We start from the raw sequence: 21,485 nt of genomic DNA, 5'->3' as shown, positions 1-21,485 counted from the left end.
TCTCATCAAGGAATCATGTGAACACAACAACAAGAGCAAAAGACAAAAAACCTTTGCCATGTGAAAATTAGAAAAAGGAAATTTGTTTTAAAATTTGCATTCCTTCTTTACTCTCGGGGTTTTCTTTTTTTTTTTTCCTTTTTCTGGCATATGTTTAGCGGTCTTTTCTAATTCTTCTGTAATTTTGTTTACATCCAAGGCCTATATTTATACTAGAATAAATGTCTTTTTAGTGTCCTATAAGGTGTATTTATATATTGTGACTCTTAATCTCTTAACTAAAAGCAGCTTTTCATTTCTTGAGGCAGAAACGTTTACATTTTAATGTAATCAGGTATATTGATTTTTAAGTGACTTTTTGGGAATGCACCTCTTTTTCCTCATCAGATATTTACATATATTTAAGCTTCACAATTTATGTATTTTAAAATTCATGTATTTTAAAATTTATTTTTACTTTAATTTTTTTGATATATTTATTTTTTTAACTGAAGTATAGTTGATTTACAACGTTGTGTTAGTTTCCAATGTACAGCAGTGATTCAGTTGTGTGAGTGTGTACATATACATATAATATAAAAATTTTTTTCAGACTCTTTTCCCTTATAGGTTATTGCAAAATATTGAGTGTAATTCCCTGTGCTATACAGTAGGTCCTTGCTGGTTATCTATTTTATATATAGTAGTGTGCATATGTAACTCCCAAACTCCTAATTTATCCCTCCCCGCCACCCCGCTTTCCCCTTTGGTAACCATAAGTTTAGCAACTTATGTTTTTCAATGCCCATCTCTCTTGCTCAGAGATGATTTTCTTCTTAGAACTGCTTAATGGGATTAATAAACGCAATACCCACTTGAAATTTAAGTCCATGGACCACCCGTTTTCTAAAATCTTGTTATTTCTTGTGGCAAATGCATTTCATAGAGAGGCGTTTTCTCTAGTTTTTCAGAAGGGGTGCTTTCTTTGCATAGCAGTATCATTTTAGATGCTGGGACTTTTTTCTCCTTTAGGCCAATTCTTTTAGACGAAGTTCTGTGCTTGTTTAAACCATAAAAATGATAATATGCTGTCAAAAGTAGATGGGGGTTCCTGCTCAAATTCTGCAGTTCTATATGAGGGGAGAACAGAAAATAGACACGAGTATGCATTTTTTTTTTTTTTTTAAAGTGGGATGAATATCAGGAGTCCCACTTTTTTTTTTTTTTTAATAATTTATTTATTTACGGCTGTGTTGGGTCTTCGTTTCTGTGTGAGGGCTTTCTCTAGTTGTGGCAAGCGGAGGCCACTCTTCATCGCGGTGCGCGGGCCTCTCACTGTCGCGGCCTCTCTTGTTGCGGAGCACAGGCTCCAGACGCGCAGGCTCAGTAATTGTGGCTCACAGGCCTAGTTGCTCCGCGGCATGTGGGATCTTCCCAGACCAGGGCTCGAACCCGTGTCCCCTGCATTGGCAGGCAGACTCTCAACCACTGCGCCACCAGGGAAACCCCACGAGTATGCATTTTTATTAGGAATTCCGTAGCTTGGGGTTGTGAGTGGATGTTGAGAGATGGGGTTTAGGGAGTCACAGCTGGGAAACTCGCCCTCGTGCAAAAGGACATCTCCCTGTCTGTGTTGGCTGAAGCTAATGCGAGCGCCCGGGAGGAATTAAGCGGCGTGGGGTTGGGGGCCCGGCCTGCACCCTGCGTGTTGAGGTCCCACTGTCTGCCCTTCCGCCTCCAAGGAAGGAAGTGTTAGCAAAGTTTGTCGGGGTCTTCTCCACCTCCAAGGCCACTCTAGTTTTTGATGGGAAGTGGGGATCGTGACTCAATGAAATGTGCTTCCTTAAACCAGACCCACCCTACACTAAATCTGACAGTGATTTCTCCTAGTTTTACCCATTTTTCAATGAAGGTGTTTGCATGTGTCATTTCCAATATCCAGGTCAGCTGGGAGGCTAGATTTATTGATTAGTGCTTTGTCCCCATTTTGCAGAGAGGTACCGAAACCTCTAGTTTTGATTTTTAAAGACAGTCCTCTCTCATACAGCCTGGCAAACTAGTTTGCAGGAGTATTTATGAGAGGTTGGAGCCTTGAGCCAGGTGAAGATACAAACCCTTCAGGCAGGTAACCCCTCTCAGCATGGAATTCCCAGACTGGGAAAGACAGAAGCGACAGCCTTGACAGTGGTTTGATTTGTGCTGGGTGGACCCGACTACAACTAAAATTGCAAAATGGTTTGTAGGATCATGACAGTTTTGTACACAATGTTAGAATCGGTTGAGATATTTAAACAGTCATGAAACTCAAGTGAACTGATCAATTCTGCACTCAGCAGGCTTGCTGGAAGCTTGGGATCGATCACTATAGTGAATTCCCTTGATCACAAGACTTGCCATCCTTGAACTTCAGTTTCTTCATTTGCAAAGAGAAGGGGTGGAGCCTTCAAATTCCTAAACCTTATACACACACACACACATTCCACAAAACCCAAACAAACAGACAAAACTCTAATATCTATCTATCTTTCATCTGTCTATATTTTATAGATGTCTGTATAGATATCTCTATCTCTCTAGAAATATAAGGACTCCATATAGAATTAGAAAGACATATCTAATAAAGAACAAGCCTTTTCTTAATTCTCTTTATCAAAAGGGCTTTAAGATGAATGACATAAAAAACAACTAAACAGTATTACAGATTCCCAATCTTTCCCAGTTTCATTCTTCTTCGCTATTTGTCTTTTCTCCAAATAACTTGGTGATTCTGAGAAAACAGGAATGAACAGACTATTACAGGATAAAATATGTAGTTACTACTGAAACCCTTTTACTACATGATTTCACCCTGGGTTAATATATTAGACAAAGCACAGATTCCTTACCCCGGGGTCTGTGTGGGGATCCGAGATGGATCTTTTGTTGTAACAGTTTGTAGGTGCTGGTAGACGATAGCGTGTGTTTCCTCTCTAACCCCCAATCCAAATCTCAGTTGAAAAGGAGCTTTGTTGGCTTGGTTTTCCTGGTGTGGATTTAAAATATTTCCATTTTCCACGGATAGATTAACACTTGACCATCCGTGTGATGTGCCAGCTCCTACCTTTGTCCTTCAAAGTTTGAAACTACACCCACCCTTAGAATTCCCCTCACAAAGCACAAGGAGATCCCTCCTAAGGCACAGCGAACCAGCTATAGACTTCATAATTAGCTTCTGTAATAAAGTACTTAACCTGAATAGAAGCCCTTACTAATTACAGCAGGAAGTTGTAAGGGCAGGGGCAGGCGGCTTACCCACAGCTGGGGTTAGGGTCTGCAGAGGTGTCTGGGAACGCACACCCACAAGGGTCCTGGTCCGCACCAGAGCCCCAGGCCTTAATGAGCCCCAGCAATTAAAAATGAAAACAGTCCTCCATTTTCTCATTAAAAGATGGAAGCCCCTCCCCCACTGCATTAATCGAAATGATAATTTTGCTTGTGCAAAAACCCTGCTGATGGCCGAAGACAATGGTTAGTTCCTGCCCCCGCAAGACCTCGGCGCCCCTTTGCTTGCTAAATTCCAGACACCTCTGCGTAATGGGAGATTGATTAGGGTTAATAGACATTGTCACAGGTCAGGACACAAAACGCTTGGGGTTATGGGTGCTCTTGCACATAAGATCACAAGCTATAAATCAAAGTGCTTAAAAGAAGCGCAGAGCTTTCCACCCTCAACTGTTGGTAACAATCGACTTCTGTTTTCCCCCAGCTACTGTCTCCGTTACCTTCCTCTGCATCTTGTTAACGCAGCCACGATGTCAGCCAGACAGATGTGGGGAGGGCTTGCGATTCATTTACCCCTCAAATTTTCAGAAGCCTAGAGGTGAGGGGTGTCCCGGACGGCTCCTTGGAATGCCTATGTTTGTTTTCTCTCCGTTGCTAAGGTAACCGGTGCCCAGCAGCAGCTGTAACAACGGTCAGCAGCTGTCCATCTCACTTTGACTTGATGGCCAAAAGGAATACAGATGGATGAAGAGATTGAAAAAAATTTTAAATGAAAGAAAACTTACCCCCAGAGGAGAATTTGAGTATTTAGTCTATGGGACACAGGGACACAGGGCAGACCGGGGGGGTCAGTGATGTCTTTTGGGATCCAGCTGCCAGGGGCATAGCATCCCGGGAAGCAAAGCCACAGGCAGCGGGACCCTCGAGACAGTTTCTTAAAGTTACTGAATAAGAGTAGCTAAAAGAAAACTGCCTCAACAGGAGGAAACGTCAAAAAATTTGAGAAAACATTAAGGAAAAGGACCTGGCTGTGAAAGTTAAGAATATTTGGGGCACTTGCACCTAACCATTAGTGCTTTCTGCTTCTTTCCTCTTCATAAGGGCTGACCTTAGGTTTAATGTATTTTGTTTTTCCTTCTAATCAAAAGAAAGTAAAGCTGATTTGGAGATATACATTGGTTTCTTCATCATTTTCACCGGATCGCTTCCAAAGATGATGCTTTCTTAATTTCTGAAATGTTTTTGGGACATGTAGCTGAGGACACACCAAAATTATGTTTGACAAGATCAACATATTTCCCTGAAGTGCTGTTATTTTTCATCCTCTTTTTGCTGGAATTTTTTTTCACTCAGAGCTACATGACACAGGCACGTGGGGTCAGTAAGTGGCAAGTATTTTTTATTTCTCAAAATGTTTTAAATTGATAGTAATGAAAACTCTGTGTGTGTGAGAGAGAGGAGAGAGAGAGACAGATAGACAGACAGACAGACCAGTGGATCAGAATTGCAGAATTGAGGGTTGAGAATCAGCTGATACAGGACAGAGGCAGGCAGAAGAGAATTTCTGCAAATGTGTGTGGAAAGGACAGACCATTCACTAAAGGCTGCTCTGGACTTTGCTGGTGGGAAAAGGTAAAGGTAAATTCCACCTGGCAAAGTCTGGGTTAGGAAGGGGTGGGATTTGGGGCTGGGGTGTAGGGTTTTCAAGTACATTTGCCATATTTTATTTCTTTCAAATAGTATCCAAAATTACAGAAATAAGTAGGACAAAATGGTAATGTTTGTTAAATCTAAGTCATTGTACACTGGTGTCTGTTTTGTATTTTCTTTGTACTTAGCTGTATGTGGGAATATTCTGTACACACATACACATGTGTGTGTATGTGTATACATGATATGTGCAGACTATACATTGTATGTATACACACTTATGTATATATTATACTTGTATGTGGAATATAGTATATAAATAAATATGTGTGTGTGATGTATTTTTTTTTAAAGCCACAGTAGTAAATAGGAGGCAAAAATGGAAGGTCTTTTTATGTTCTGCTGAGGAGTTGGAACTTCATCCTGAGGGCAGTGGGGAGCCAAGCAAAGGCTTTTAAAAATTTTTAAATTTTATTTATTTTTTCTTTCTTGGCTGTGCCGAGAGGCACGTGGGATCTGGTTTCCAAACCAGGGCTCGAACCCGCGGCCCCTGCATTGGGAGCGCGGAGTCTTAACCCCTGGACCACCAGGGACGTCCCTGGAAAGGCTTCTAGTCAGGAAAGTAACATGATTGGATTTTCTTGTTGCGACGATCACTCCGGCTGCAGAGTGGCAAATGGGCCAGGCTGGAGGTAGAGCCAGAGCGGGCATGGGGGCTGGAGTCTCTCAGGGGAGAGATCCCGGTGGCCGGAACGAGGAGGTGCCGCGGTGATGGGGAGAGGTGGCAGACCGCAGACGGCGAGGACCCTGACTCTCCGGGTCGTGTGGGTTGTCGGGTGTGACACCTGCAGCGAGGGGCAGGGGAGAGTCTGGAGTGCTCCTGGGATGCAGGCTCAGGCCGCTGAATCACCCCCTGAGAGGGGCCATGGGGCGGGGGGAGTTATTGCGGACAGACTGGGGAGTTCCAGTTTGCACACGATGAGGTCAAAATGACCTGCAGAACGTCCGTATGTAGCGCCATTAGGTGGAAATGCTCCCTCCTGAGCCACCGTTTTAATCAAGCTTTACTCAGAATTCTAGGAACATAGCATGGCTTAAGCCTTTAAATCTGTAAGTCAGAGATTCTTTACTTGTAACCTACATCTGTCAAGTAATCAGATCTCTTTTTAGCCAGCTAAGAACTGTTATAAAAATATAATAAATCAGAAATTAACTTAAAAAAAATTAAAGTATAGTTGATTTACAATGTTTCATTTACATTGTAAATGTAAATTTACAATCATTTACAATCATTTACAATGAAGTATACAATGTATACTTCAACTAAATTGAAGTATAGTTGATTTACTATATATATATATATATATATATATATATATATATATACTGTTTCAGATTCTTTTCCCTTATAGGTTATTACAAGATATTCAATATGGTTCCCTGTGCTCTACAGTAGATCCTTATTGTTTATTTTATATATAGTAGTTTGTATCTATTAATCCCAAACCACTAATTTATCCCTCCCCCACCCCTTTTCCCCTTTGGTAACCGTAAGTTTGTTTTCTATGCCTGTGAGTCTGTTTCTATTCACATTTTAGATTCCACGTATAAGTGGTATCCTTTGGTATTTGTCTTTCTCTGACTCACTTCACTTAGTATGATAATCTCTAGGTCTATCCATGTTGCTGCAAATGGCATTATTTCATTCTTTTTTACGGCTGAGTAGTATTCCGTGGTGTGTGTGTGTGTATATATATATATATATATATATATATATATATGTATACCACCATCTTCTTTATCCAGTCATCTGTTGATGGACATTTAGGTTGCTTCCTTGTCTTGGTTATTGTAAATAGTCACCACCATTGATTTGAAGCTTGAGGCACCAGAGAGAGTTGTAGACTGGGTGAGGTGTTGAAATGGAAACGCTATTTCTTTTTTCTTTACTTTCCCCAGTGCTTTTCTAATATTTTTTCTGTTTCCATTTAACTGAGGCCATCAGTTGCCAAACAGTTGGATGTGACAGTATCTTTTCTTCACACAAGATGCTCATTAGAAACAAAACAACTGGGGCCTCAGACTGAGACTATCTTTTATCTTCACTGGTAGAACTCTCTAGGATGGTGTGTGGTCCAAGTAGGAAGTGGGGCTGCTTTTCCTCTGCCTGATGTACGGGAAGGGTTTTGTTTCTTCGATCTCTCTCTTTTGGCTTCTATCCATGTCTCTTCCTGGCTCAGGCTATGGAGAGCTGTGTAGAACTGACCCCCCAAAGCCCACTTCTCTGTCTGTAGGACCAGGATGGGTGTTCTGGTCCAGTCCCTTCACATAAAGGCAGCCTGAAGAGGCTTTGCAAGTCCTGACATCGTGGATTTGAGGATGGAGGGAGGGGACCAGCCGAGGAAGCAGGTAGCCTCCAAAAGCTGGAAGAGGTAAGGAGAGCTTCCAGGAAGTAATGTACCCTGCTGCCACCTTGATCTTGGCCTGGTGAGATCCTCATGAGACTTCCTTCTACTGACCTGTAAGGTTAGGCTCGGTCACAGAGAATCCTGGGTGGTATTGAGGCTGGACATGACACGAGGCATAGTATCTGAGCAAGGTGGTGATGTAGAAAGATCCTGAACTCACCCCCTTCCATGGACACACTGAGTCTACAGCCACCTATGGAACAATTTCCGCTTCAAAAAACCTAAGAGCTGGCTGAGTGACGACTACAAATCAGGCAAACAAGAAGAAACCCTCATCAAAGTGGGTAGCAGAGGTTGGAACAACCTCACCCTAAACCCCACCCACAACACAGCGTCCCCCAACTGGGAGGGAATTCAAAACCCAGAGCTTCTCCCTGAACAGCGAAGGGTTCCAACCCCATGTCAGGCCTCCCGACTTTTAAGACGTACACGCGAGAGACAAGCCTCCCAAACATCTAACTTTGAAAACCAGTGGGGCTCACATCCTGAGACCCACAAGAATGTAAGGATCTGAGAAATGGCTCTTGAAGGCTCCTCAACTCAGAGTCACCCGTCCCAGGGCTCAGCTCAGTGGCAGCTGATGGCACCCAGACTGAAAGTGATGGAGGGTCACCTGCTTATATGAAAGCATCAGCCTGAGGGCAAGCATGTAATTTCACACACACATCTAGGATCATTGGGGAACAGTCTCTAGGGATGGAGACTTTCCCTTTGCCAGATCAGGAGCCCCAGCATCTCCCAGAAGGGAGCTTTTCCGTGGATCTGGTACCCAGAACTTTGTGAAGTCAGTGGGGCACTGCTGGAATCAAGCAAAGCCATCGACAGATGAGGGTCTGAAATGTTTCAACCAGTTAATAATTTAGAGGGGTTCGCTTTCCCTTCCTCATTCCAGCCTCCTCCCCACAAAGCGAGGAAACTTGGGGGCAAAGAGGAGTGCCCCTCAGAGCCTAAGGGCCTCTGTTCTGGGTCTGTTCACCCGAGGGTGGCCCACCCCACGGGACCCCCCTCGAGGCCCATGGGTGTCCACGGGGCTGCTGCTAATGAGAGAGTTGGGGAAGGCGCGTGGGCAGGACTTGGTTGTGTGCGTTGAGGTGCTGACTCAGACACGTGGGGTGGGGACCCCCATTTGTATCCTTCTCCAGGTCACACAAACATTAGGGACAGACATGCTTGGAGCATATTTGCTTTAATCAGATGGGGATGCTTAGTTACTTGGTTAAAGATGCTTCGTTACTTGGCTAAAGTCATCGGAAGTGGCCGATCTGGAATTTGCCCACATGGCTAACTTCAGACTTTGGGATTTTTTTTTTTTCTTTTCTCAATTTTTTTCCAGTAGGATCTGTGCAAAAATGACTTATTTGTGTATATCCATCCATCTATTCTTCCACTCAGCAATTATTCTCACTCTCTCTCCCTTCTTCCCTTCTTCCCTTCTCACTCCCCACCCCCTCTCTGCTTTGAAGTCACCAACAGATACGCAAACTCATGCCTTGTGTGATGCACAGTGGCGACTGCAATGTGTGCCATCCAGATCCCACTTCAATAAAGGACTCGTGGCTGCAGCTGCTGGGCGTGTTGTCGGCACACAGCCCTCAGCTGTTGGCCCCTCCAGGATGCCTCAGCTGCAGAAAGCCCCCCTTGCACAAATACATGCCCCTTCCTGGGGATCCTCACAGCCAATGGCTCATGGATGCAGGGTCCAGAGGCCTGGTTATCTCAACGTCACTAGGACAACGCTCAAGTTACACAATAGCTCCCCAGCAGTCTGTAGAATACACCGAGTTGTCATTTGGTCTTCCTGGCAGCTCATTGCTGCCCTCTGCCCAGCCCTGCTTCCTTCTTCTCCCTTCCATGGGTCTTGATACCCAGGGCATTCTTTTAATAAACATCCTGCACATAAACTATAAACTAGAGTCTGCCCTCTGGAGAACCCAACTACAATGGTTATTCTTACATAAATGCACATAAAATAAACTAAGGTGTGTTCCCTGTACCCTAGTGGGAGAAGTGAGACATGAATAAAGTTACTGCCGTGTAAGATACATGTAATAAGAAGTGGGGGTAGTGGGAGTTCAGATCACTCCACGTGGAATGATTCGTGGGATGCCAATCACTTCTTCCATACCTGGACACCTCCTCTTTCAAGAGTCAGTTCTTCCCACATCCCTGGATGGAAGAGCCAAAGTTGCTATGTAATCATGCACTTTCTTCCCGTCACCGGTCAAGGGGTGGGCATCAGACTGAAGGGAGTTTACCCATTGGCTCAGCTGGACCTATCGGCTTCTCTCTCCAAGCAGTTGGGAAATCAGGACAGATGGAGAATCTACTGTTTCCATTGGACTCTGGAATTGATGCAACAAATACACCATCAGATACAAAAGACAGAGAGCTGGTGTGAAAGAGTGAGAACAACAAAGCAGACATGAAGGGAGAAACAGACAAGTGGAGATGCGGGGCCCCAGAGATGGAGAGAATAACTTCCATCCCTGATTCTCCTGGTTCCTCTGACTCTGCCCTCATATGGGACCTGTCTGTATTTGGTGCCCTAGGTTCTGCGAGTGAGCACTGTGTGTTTTTTTTTTAATCCAACAGATTAGCTCTTTTGGCTAAAGAGGTCTGTTTCTTTTAATAATATTGGACTTAGACAGTCATAAGGGAAGGGATTTGAATTGCGAGTTGCTGGAAACATAAGATTTCAATAGGGAAAGATGAAGGGACCGTGGAATTCAAGGCAAGAAGAGCAACACACACAGAGGTTCTGAAACACAGCTTCGTTGGACATATTTGGAGGATGATGAATAGGACCTTTTGGCCAATATGGAGGAAATGGAAAGGAAAATAACAGGATAAATGTTTGCAAGACTGGTGGGAAAACTGTGGTTAATCGATGGAGCTGGCCAGCATTAAAGAGTCTATTCATTCTTTCTAGGAATTCCCGGAGGCCACAGAAAACATGAAATAAGGATAGAAGGCAGTAAAGCTTGGTTGTTGGAAGAAGTGAGGAAATAAAAATAGGGGAATGAGTGTCTCACTTGTGGCAGGGTAATAGGAAGAGATTAATCAAAATGGCGCCATGAAATAAATGGAACCAAGGGGGAACTAGCGGGAGGAGACGGGAAGGGTTGGGCTCTTGCTGAATTACAGGGAATGGGTAGATGGGTTTCTTAGGTCTGCCCACCCCATTTACCACATGAGCCTGCACAGGCTGTGTCCTGCCCAACTCCAAGGACTGCTCTCTACAATGACGTCAACATGAATGATCCCCTTGGGGTTGTGCCATATGGGTGGCCTTGCTCATAACTCTGTGTATCAACTCAAGATCACTGAGTTACCATTGATGATGATAAAAAAAATCCCAGTTCAAACTGGTTTTAAAAGAGAGATTCTACTGTCTTATTTTACACTCAAGAGTAAAAAGGTATATGGGTTGCAGAGGGGTTGGTTCAGAAGTCCACACAATCAGGGCTCTGACTCCAGATTGCTTTGATCCTTTCATGGGTGTCAACTTCATCTTCTGATGGGTCATCTGATGGTGGCCAAAGTAGCTTCAGTCATCTGAGATCTCATTTCTTTATAACCTTCTTCTTGGAGGAATAGGGTCTTCAATGGCTTCCCCAGAGCCTGATTAACTATCTCCTCGGGTCTCAGGCACCTAAATCAAGTAGTGTCCATCCAGTAGTGTGCAGGTGAGTGTTTAACAATTGTTGTGTGCTTTTTGTCTCTCTCAAAAAAGAAAGAGAGAAAGAGAAAAGAAAAAAACAAGCCCTGATTGTAGCATTTGATTTCCATGGCATAAATACTCTCACCATGGCTGATTTCATACTACCAACGTGATGTCACTGAAGCCAGAGTTGGGAAGAGGTCCACACCAATGACTCTCTGAAGCCCATGAGAGATGGTTCCAGTATCCTACTATTCCTATCCCTGAACCATCATTGTAAATAGATTGATAAGCCAGGCTGATTGGTTTAGGGCAATCAAGATGGTCTGTGAAGCTGTTGGAGTCAATTCCATCCACCCACCTGTAAAATAGAGGTGGGGAAAGTGGAAATAGTAGGACAATTGTCAAATGTCTAGTACTGTTGAAGTTAGCGGAAGAAGGATGAAGGAAAGAAGGTAGACCATTGGAGAGAAGAAGACAAATATGAGGCTGGTTGTAAAAAAGGAGTCAAAGGTGGTGAGTGGGTGGTGTGCTCCAGGACACGGTGAGGCTGGGGGATGAAGAGGAGTGAACTGGGGAATGATCACAGATCTGCCTGATTATTCATCCTTTGTACTGAAAGCTCTCTATGGATTGACCCCACTTTATTTTCCAGGATGATTTGGGAAGCAGAATAATGGAACGGTGAATAGCCACACCATCTCGGGCAAGTTATGGAAGCCATCCTGAGCCTCCGTCTTCCTCAGAACTTTAGAAGATGTTGTGAGGATTAACTCAGAAATTTAAGTCTTTTTCAGAGATTAGCTGTGAGAGGGTGTGGGGAACAGTGGTTGAGAATGCAGTCTCTGGACCTGGAATGCTTGGCTTGACTCCCAGTGGCTACAGGACCTTGGGCAAGTTGACTGAACCAAGCTTCATCCCAGCTTTTTACTCTGTAAAATGAGGCATTCATTACTATTGTTAAATTAATTAAATAAGGAGGCCCTTAGACTCAGATGTCTCCAATGCCTCACCGGCCTACGTAAGCAAACCATAACCTAAGCCTGAAATGTCTCAAGGTGAAGAAATCCAACATGAGGACAGCGAATCACAAACAGCGAGTCAGCCTTCCCCAAATAAGGCGACACAGCCAATCAAATCGTTAACTTCCTTTGCTTCTTCCCGTCTTTATACAAGTCTTTTCCCTCACTCCTGCCCGTGGAGCACTTCCAGTTTGGTGTTGCCCGATTTGAATTGATTTTTGCTCAAATGAACTCAACATCTTAAATATGCCTCAGTTTACCTTTTGACACGTGAGAAACACACATATCAAAATTATGTGCCTGTTTTAGCAAATTGTTTCCAAACACTTAATGAAAGTATATAAAGAACGTGTAAAGAGTGAACACCTTAGTCCTTTTGGGCTGCTATAACGAAAAATACCATAGACTAGGTGGCTTAAACAACAAACTTTTATTTTACACAGTCCTGGAGGCTGGGAGGTCCAAGATCAAGGCCCCGGCAGGTTCGGTGTCTGACAAGAGCTCACTTCCTGGTTCATGGACGGCCATCCTCTTGCTGTGTCCTCGCGGTGGACAGGGCCGGAGAGCTCTCCAAGTCTGTTTTGTATGAGCATTACTCTCATTCATGACTCCGCCCTCATGACCTAATCACCCCCAAAGGCCTCACCTACTAATGCTGTCACACAGGGAGAGAGGGTTTCAAAATATCAATTCCGGGGGTCACAAATGTTCAGTGATAACCAGTTTCTTAGCCATTCCCAGTGAAGGTTACTATTGTCTAATTCTGAATTTCTCCTTACGGTAATAAAGCTGGTAATAAAGTCTTTGCGAGACTTCAGTTGACTATGATCGTTTCTTCCATAATAAGTATAGATTTTGATTTTGTTCTTTCCTAATCTTGTGAAATTTCCACTTTGTGACAACTTGGTTTGTGTCCTTGCAGTTTGGGACAGTGGGTTTTGCTTCTTTCGTTTTTCTCCACCAAGTGGTTTTTCACCGTTAGATTGTATCTTTCATTTTTCCTGGTTTTATTTTCTTCCAGGGAAATTTCTGCTATGACTGCTGAGCCGCCCCACTTTCTCTGACAGATGAAGGAGAAAATGTGTATAAGCGAAAATGCATCTTTCTAAGGATACGATATGAGATTGTTTTACTGCTTTTACGCAATTATAAAATTCAATGACAGCTTTACCTTTAGGAAAGTGAAATGAAGCAAAATCGGATTCTGTTTATTGCAATTAGAGGTTGGGCCAAAATTGAAGTAGTTTTTATAAACTGTGGATTGTGGGCCTTATTTCCATCAGGCAAATCCAAGCATGGATGAGAATTCACTTAAAAACAATAAAAATTATGCAAATTTAATGTTCTCCTGACCTTCAGCCTTTTCTCTCTCCTGGATATCTTATCTTTGTGGAAGGGCAGAACCCAACACCAATCTACTTCTGAAATGGTCAGGAAAAGCTCAGCATTCGTGCTTTTTTGCCTCTTCTTCAAGGAGCCAGGCAGCCAAGGGGGACTCTCTTCTAGAAGCACGTGTGTGCCCATGTGAAAATGCTAAAGCTTCCAGAACCACGTCTGTGACTCACTGTCAGCCTTCTGAAAAATCTGTATTCACATTGTAAGTACTTGATGAAGAGACCTCACAGTAAATTCCTGGCCAGAGATGGATGGCCTGAGTTTATTCAAAGGCCAAATAATTTCCAGACATTGATTTTGGATGGAAACACATGTCTTTCCCCTGGAAATGATTTCCTTGTGAGATAGACAGGCAACCCCCGACTTGCAAATAGACGATTCAGAAATTTCATTTGTAAGTCAGTCATTTGGAATGCACCAGGACTTTTTTTTTTCCATAGAAATAATATTACAAATGGCGGTTCAGGACCCAGGCTAGCCCCAGGTTATGGATTAATTTTTACTTAACCCATACCTCGGTTGGGTACTTCAGTGGAGAGCAGTGGAAAACAAGAACCACACAATACTCTTTGCTATAGAAATGGTATCAAATGGTGGTTTTGGGTATAGTGTCTGGGGCAGACTGACTGCACTTTGACTTTGGGTCAGTTACCTAACTTCTCAGTTTCCTTGTTCATAGAAGGGGGAATGATATTAAGATTCAGTTCATAGAGCTGTTGTATGAGAATTACACACACACACATGCACACACACACACACACACACACACCCCTTCAAACCCAGTAAAGACCCTTGTGATCCTTTGCTATCATCATTGTTGGTTCTTGTAACTGGCATGGGGCTGAGTCTATTTCAATCACTGATTGAACAAAAAGCAGTACTTGTGGAATATTAAAAACAAAACAAAAAAGATGGCATGTTTTTTTTCCCCTCATAGTTATTGCTATTCGGTTAAAATAAGGTGAAATTAGAGGAAATGAGGGAACAGATGGGTATTGATGTTAGGTTTGGGAGGGATAAATTAGGAGTGTGGGATTAGCAGATACAAACTACTATATTTAAAACAGATAAACAACAAGGGCCTACTGTTTAGCACAGGGAACTATACTCAATATTTTGTAATAACCTACAAGAGAAAAGAATATGAAAAGAATATATATATGTATAACTGAATCACTCTGCTGTACACCTGAAACTAACACAACATTGTAAACCAGCTATATACTTCAATAAAAAATAAAAAATATAAGAACAAACAAACAAAAATAAAGTACAAAAAAGAGTTAGGTTTATTTATTATAAATAATTTGGAAAACATAGAAAAGCATAAAAGAGAAAATAAATTCTCTCCAAATCTGATCACCCAGAAATACCCACTCTTTATTTTGTTATCTTTCGGTATTCTGTCTTAGGCATGTGTACAATTGTCTAAAAGTGATTAAAAATAATTATAATTAAACCATCCATATTATTTTCATACTTGATTTATTCACTTAGCAACGTACTGTAAAGATGGGATTTCTAATGGCATCACGGCTTCCATCACATGGACGTGTTAAAACTGAAATAGCCAATCCCGAGTTGATGGATATTTTGTCTGTTTCCCTTTTTATACTATTCTAAATAATGTTGTTGGAACAATACAGATGGATAAAAATTTCCTCATGCTACTATTTATTTCCTTTAACAAAGAAATTCAGTTTTTAGAAAAATTTGCATAGATTTGACTCATAATTTAAGAGTTTTGGTACATTTGTTGAGCTGGCTTCTAGAGAGAGTGTTTTAATTCACCTTTTTTTCTAGCAAGGAGAATGCGATTTCCTAGAAAGTTTCCTTAATTCTGAGATTGAGAATGCATTTAATTTTGCCAATCTAATAGATGCAAGGGGCATCTTGTGATTTTCATTTTCATTTTGAATCTGAGAGTGAACATTTTTCATATATTTATGGTCCACTGGAATTTTTTAAATCAATGATCTCTTCCCAGTCTTTGATGATTTTTCTATTGCCGTTCATCTTTTCAATTTGTTTTCTTTCCCGTTTCCCTTAAGGAAAACGACTTTTTCTTTGTAGTCATACAATACAAAGATGTACTTAGAATTTAAAAACTTGCACTGGGTGCTTCAGAACAGACACTGTTATTGGCAAGTGAGCTGAAACTCCTTAGGGTTGACTCACAGCAGCCCCCATGGGACTGAACGGTGGGGCTGAGGAGGGTAGTGCAGCGGGGCAGAGACAAGGAACGTGGTCTCCAGTCGGCGGATGGAGTACGTACAATAACAGGAGACTCAGGAGCAGGCAGCATCTGATATGCAGAAAGGTTTTACTTTTCATATGTGTGGAAAACAAGTGGAAAATTAAAATAAGGGAGGGGAGAATGAAGACGTGGAGGATTTTGAAAGTATCAGACAAATTGAGTCAAGAAATTCTGCTGCCTTTCTGGATGTCGGTTGGGTGGTCTCACTGGTGAAGACTATTTCTAATATCTTATGAAATAACGAGGATTTGCTAGTGGAAAGTTAGTTCACATCCCTACCGCTGGAGTTAGGGCAGTTATAAATGATAAATGCGTGACTACCTTGTATTTTATTAGATTATGGCTTGATTAGAAAGAAAAGGGCAAGATCCTGAGTGCATTTTTAAATTCTCAGAAAATTTAAATGATAGCAACCTAAAGGGAAATGCTGAAGGGTAGGAGTCCTCCTTTGCCTAGGTGGTGGAATTATGAAATGAATGATGTGGTGAGAATGGAAGAATGCTGAAAAATCAGAACATTGAGAAGGGGAAAAAAAAGGGAAGTTATATACAGAGAGATTACACAAAAAACACAAGTATAGGGTAGACTTTATAAAAAGATCTTAAGAGGTGATGACATGGGGGTTGATAGATATAATGCAATACGCATTACAAGTTATTGGAAAAATCCATATAAAGTTTAGAAGAATCAGGGGGAAAAAAAACCCTTGAAGATTCACATGCCAAAGTGTATGAGAATCATATACTCAGGAAATTATACTAATAAAAAAGGGTATATAATACCCAATATAAATGGAGACAAGAAGCTGGGTATAGATTAGAAATGCCTGTCTTGAGATCAGGGGGATGGTACATAGTGGCACAGTTCTGAAAAACTCGGAGGATGGGGTCGAGAGGACAAAATACATAAAGTCAAGGGAATATCAGCTGCTGTAAGGGGAACCTGCAGTGTGGACCGAGATGGGTTAGACAGGAGTTAGCAGAGTGTAGAGGGGGCAGGTCATAGGGAAAGACACTTGGCATGCAGGAGTAGGGGTCTCACAGCACAGTGGGGGAGGGTGGGTAATGAGCAGTTTCCAGCAAGTTTGTCTAGGGTGGTCTGGCAGGTGGAAGGAAACCATCTGAGGAAGGTGATCGGTGGAGAGCCACGGAGTTGGCTGCTGAACTGGAATTTGCCAAAGGGACTCCTTCCCTGTGGGAAACTGTCAAGAGCATGGCGGAGCCCCCATCCTAGGAGGATGGAGCGTTGGTTAGAACCACGACTCACAGGAGAGCCTGTTAACTCACGAATCTGCCTTTCCAGTTCCTAATACAAGCTGGGATCTTGGCTCTAGGGAAAGTACAGGACAGAAACTGCTAGAAAGTAGAGTCCCTGCATTTTGAACCTAAGCGCCTTCTGTAAAACCCTCCTTTCTGGGTACAGGGATGCGGCCTAGCGCTCAAGCTAGGGCAAGTGGGGCACAGATAACCCAAACAATGACACAAAAAAGGAATCAAACAAGAAGACGAAACCTGAAAGGAAAGAAGCGAAACCTAAGTTTATCCAAGTGTTTGCATGTGGAATAGAAGCTGGTATCTGCTGGAGAAAATAATTTCACAGTGTGGGAAGAAATTGTAAATTGGATCTGGTCGACCCTTTTCAAAATACTTTATCTGGAATTCAGCCTGTGGTTCTTAATAACCACGTCAGTCCTTCAAACACCTGAGCTTAAAAAAGTCTCCATTTGGATTTAAATATTTCTAAGATAGTTTATTCTAGACTTAAACAGAGTCTATGGAACATAAAATTTTTGGCCAAGACTCAGGATGGGTGTTGTAAACACCCGGGACTGCCCTGTAGAGTACACACTGTGTGTCTGCCCTTCAGCTCTCCTGTTCTCTCCCTCGGCATCAGATCATAAATTGTTACTCCTATGACTATGTTGTCTCATCATATAGAGATGTTCCTTTCCACTTGCTGTTTAATTTATTTCCTTGTTATTCCACAAAAGGTTGGATCTCGTTAGGATCAAGAGCAGTTTAAAGAGGGAAGAGAAATTTACTGGGTCACGTGAACAAACGCAGAAGAGACATAGTAACTATTATGAGGAAGGACTTGCTACCATCTGGAACCTGTCAATTTCACTCCTCTGCTTCCCTCTGCTTGTGGCTACTTTGTCACAATGCCACACAACTGCGTGGTGGGTAAGGTGGCCCCCAGCAGATCCAGATGCATATCTTAACACTTCCATGCCTGGAGAAGTGAAAAGGCTTTTTTCTTCTAGTTTAGTTAGGAAAAAAAAGTCCTAAGAAGAACACTAATTGGCCAGGCTTGAATCACCCATTCAGTCTTTGAACTGGGGCAGGGGACCAGGGGTGGGTCACGGGTTTATCACCTTTTACAAGAAGACGAATGAACATGGGAGGAAGAGTCATTCACCACGGGGGTGGGGGAATCCTTGTAAGCCAGGAAGCCATCTCAAGTTGTCTTGATTAACTCAGATAAGAAAACTTGCAAAGAATTTGAGATTATTAAGTGAACAAGACAGGGAGTGAGGGCAGCTGGGATGCAGTGGGGATTTTGCAGGGACTTGTAACGGCAGGAGCTTGGAGCTGGGTTGGTTTGTTTCCAGGTGGTACGAGGTAACAGGAATGTTTCTGTAAATTCAAAATGAGAATATGTTCCTGTAATGCAAAACACGCGACCTCTCTTTTTCTAGAGATCTGACAGAGTTGATTCCTCCTAGTCAGTAATAGATGAGAAAAAGCAAAGCTGCAGGGAGCAGGAATAGACATCCCAAGATGCACTTTAATCCTCCATGTTTACACAAACAAGGATTTGTGCAGACAAGTATCCACTGAAGACCCTGATAGGGTTTTACAAGGACATCGATAAGGTCCCAGTCAAAAACCCAGCACCAGCCTGAGTCTACTGAAAGTGCTTCCAGAAACTCAAAGGACCCCAAGTTACATTGGCCACAGGTGATATCCTGCTGTCCCTCCAACCTGCCCACAAAACACTGAGAATGTAGCATAACTTATAAACAGGTACAATAGATTCACGGGTAGAAGAAGGCACACCTGCAACCCCAGGCAAAAGGGGCTCCCAAACAAAGCCCCATGTCATTAAAACCCCAAATTCACACTGGGTGGCCATTGACCAGGTAATGGATTCTGTGATACAAATTACTGGACCCAAGAGAACATCAACAAGCATTGGGTAATGAGTTGGGAGGGAGAATTTACATAGAGGTTCTCAAGTGTATGCTGAGGTTTGTTTAGAGCTCAGTCTTTGAGATTAGCTATAGCTGGATTCCAATGCTACCTCCATCACCTGCCAGAGGTGACCTGGGGCTAACACATCTTCTCTGAGCCACAGGGATAATAAAAAGAGCTGCTTCATGGAGATGTGGTGAGGATTGTGTGAGATAAGCATAGAGAAAGCATAGTTTCTACTGTAGTCAGTAAATATGATCCCATTCTCTTGCTGGCAACCAAAGTGATCTCCTAAAATTCAAATCGGAGCATATTGTTCTCCTACTTAAAATCCTCCCAGGGCAGCCCATTGCAAGTAGGATGACATTGAAACTCCTCACCGTGGCTTACAAGTCCTTCAAGGATCTGGTTCTTGGTTTACTTTGCGAGCTCATTGTTTACCAATTTCTCCCTCATTCATTTTTCTTGCTACATCGACTCTTCTTTAGATTCCACCAACCTCCAAGAAGTGTCTGAAGCCATGTAAACGTCCCCAAGACTTTCCCATGGGATGTCATCCTCTACCTTCCTCCATCACGTGCCATCTTGGAGATGGTTCAAGACATCACTGTTCCCATGGGTTTCTGTTTGCTGGCGCTCTACCCAGCCCCAGCCATTCACTTACTGTTAGACCATGTTTTTTTTTTTTTCTTTCTGAAGGTTTCCACAGAACTTCCTCTGAAACTATTGACCTCGATTCATGTCCTGATCCTGAGTCTCCTAGGCACTTACCTTGTCCAGCTACCCACGGCTGGTTTTATTCAGATTGAGAAGCAAACCAGATGCAGGATGAGAAGCTCTGGCTTCTGAATCTGGGCTCACAAAGAGCTCCACCAGCCACCCCCTTCTGAATACTTGACAGTTTTCACTCTTGAATGCACTCCACTCTTCCCCATGTAGAGCCCTTCACAGATCCCACAGTCAAAACATTTACCTGGCATAAATGATGTCTTCCTGGCCAGCCATCTTGATCACTTGCCACACCTTGGCTGACTTCCATGGCTAATGTCATTTAGGTTTTTCCTAAAGGACGAGAGGTCTGCTTTCCATCTAATTTCCTGGATGGGCCATGGCTCAGAAAACTGGTCTTGGGAATCCACAGAATAGAACGTAGTTCCTGCAGAACTTCATATGTTTCACGGCATCTGTCCTGACAAGTTTGGGCCACAAAGATAGGGTCTTTGGCAGTGGGGCAACTTTAGTTTCGTGTGATGAATCTAGAATTTCTGATGTTTACCTTTTCTCTATCAGCATGGGCACCTGTCTTTGGCTGGGTATCTGGGGATACAGGGTTCAAGTACAAAAGTTTATTTGGGAGGTGATCCCAAGAAACCTCAGTGAAAGGTAGAGACATGAGCAAGGAAGAACAGGAATCAAATAAAGGGTGTCCTACTGAGTAGTTTACCACTGGCACACCTGAGACTCATCCCCACTGGGAACTCTGGGACACAGTGTAGAAGATTCCACCCAAGGTCCTTACTAACTCCAATGAGTTATTGTTTGGGGGTTCCTGGAAGTGATGGTAACTCCCCGTAACCATCAGCTTTCCGGGAAGGTTCAGATAACTAGAGAGAGACTTCAGTCAAACAGTCATAGTTGTTTATAGCTGGAAGCCGTCAGACTGGTGCGTGCAGAGATAGCAACAGCTAAGGGAATACGAACAGAAGTTCACTGAGACCATCTGCTACAGCAACCAGCAAATCATTGCCCTCTTTCTGGCTGTTATCACCATCTGTATCCATAACCAAGAGGAAATGTGGTATAAACTCCGACAGAAAACAGATGTCCTCTGCCCTCGAACCAGAGCTCACCTCTGATGGTCTTTGCTCTTCCTGGATGCCCTATCTGACTTCCTATGACACCATGATCCTTGACAATGGTGAGATTAAAACTCTGATGCCTGGAATTTGATGTCTTACTCCGTGTTATGCCATCCTTACTGTTCTTTTGGCGGTCATACCAATGGCTGCCTTGCGGAGCCCAGGTCATACTCTTGGCCAGAGTGATTGCACGAATTGTGAAAAGCGGTCCTTTCGAAAAGGATCAACTCCCTTGAATGGTTAAACGAACAACTCTTCCAATGAGTACGAACAGAACTGCATTTCTCAAGCTTTTTTTTTTCTAATTATAAATCTGCCTAAACAAACAAATCAAAGTTGTTTCTGCAAGAGTTAGAGGTCTGATTTAGCAAAGTTTTTCTGAGCTAGAGGAAGCAGATTTCGCTTGCAGTGTGTGTGTGAGAGAGAGAAAGAGAGGGGAGAGAGGTATCAAAAGGCCAGTGGGAAAGCCAACACAGCACATGATTTTTACTTTGGCAGTTTTACAAGCGAAAAAAGAGGGTCAAAAAGAAAGAGTGAAACCTCTGCCCGTTCCTGTTCTGATTGAAACTTTAATTCTAAAATAGTCTTTGGCTTGAAAGATAGAACTGCAACATCTTTCCATATAAATGGCAAAGCAAGACACATTTTTATGTGTTGTTTTATGGGGTTTTCTCCACATCTTAATGTCTAACCATTTTATAGTGCTTGGCTTTGCAGGACCCTAGAGATAACCTGCGAG

The sequence above is a fragment of the Eschrichtius robustus genome, chromosome 20, assembly GCF_028021215.1.
Source record: "Eschrichtius robustus isolate mEscRob2 chromosome 20, mEscRob2.pri, whole genome shotgun sequence".
NCBI classification, from domain to species: domain Eukaryota; kingdom Metazoa; phylum Chordata; class Mammalia; order Artiodactyla; family Eschrichtiidae; genus Eschrichtius; species Eschrichtius robustus.
The sequence above is the reverse complement of the archived record's forward strand: the minus strand, read 5'-3'. Positions refer to the sequence as shown.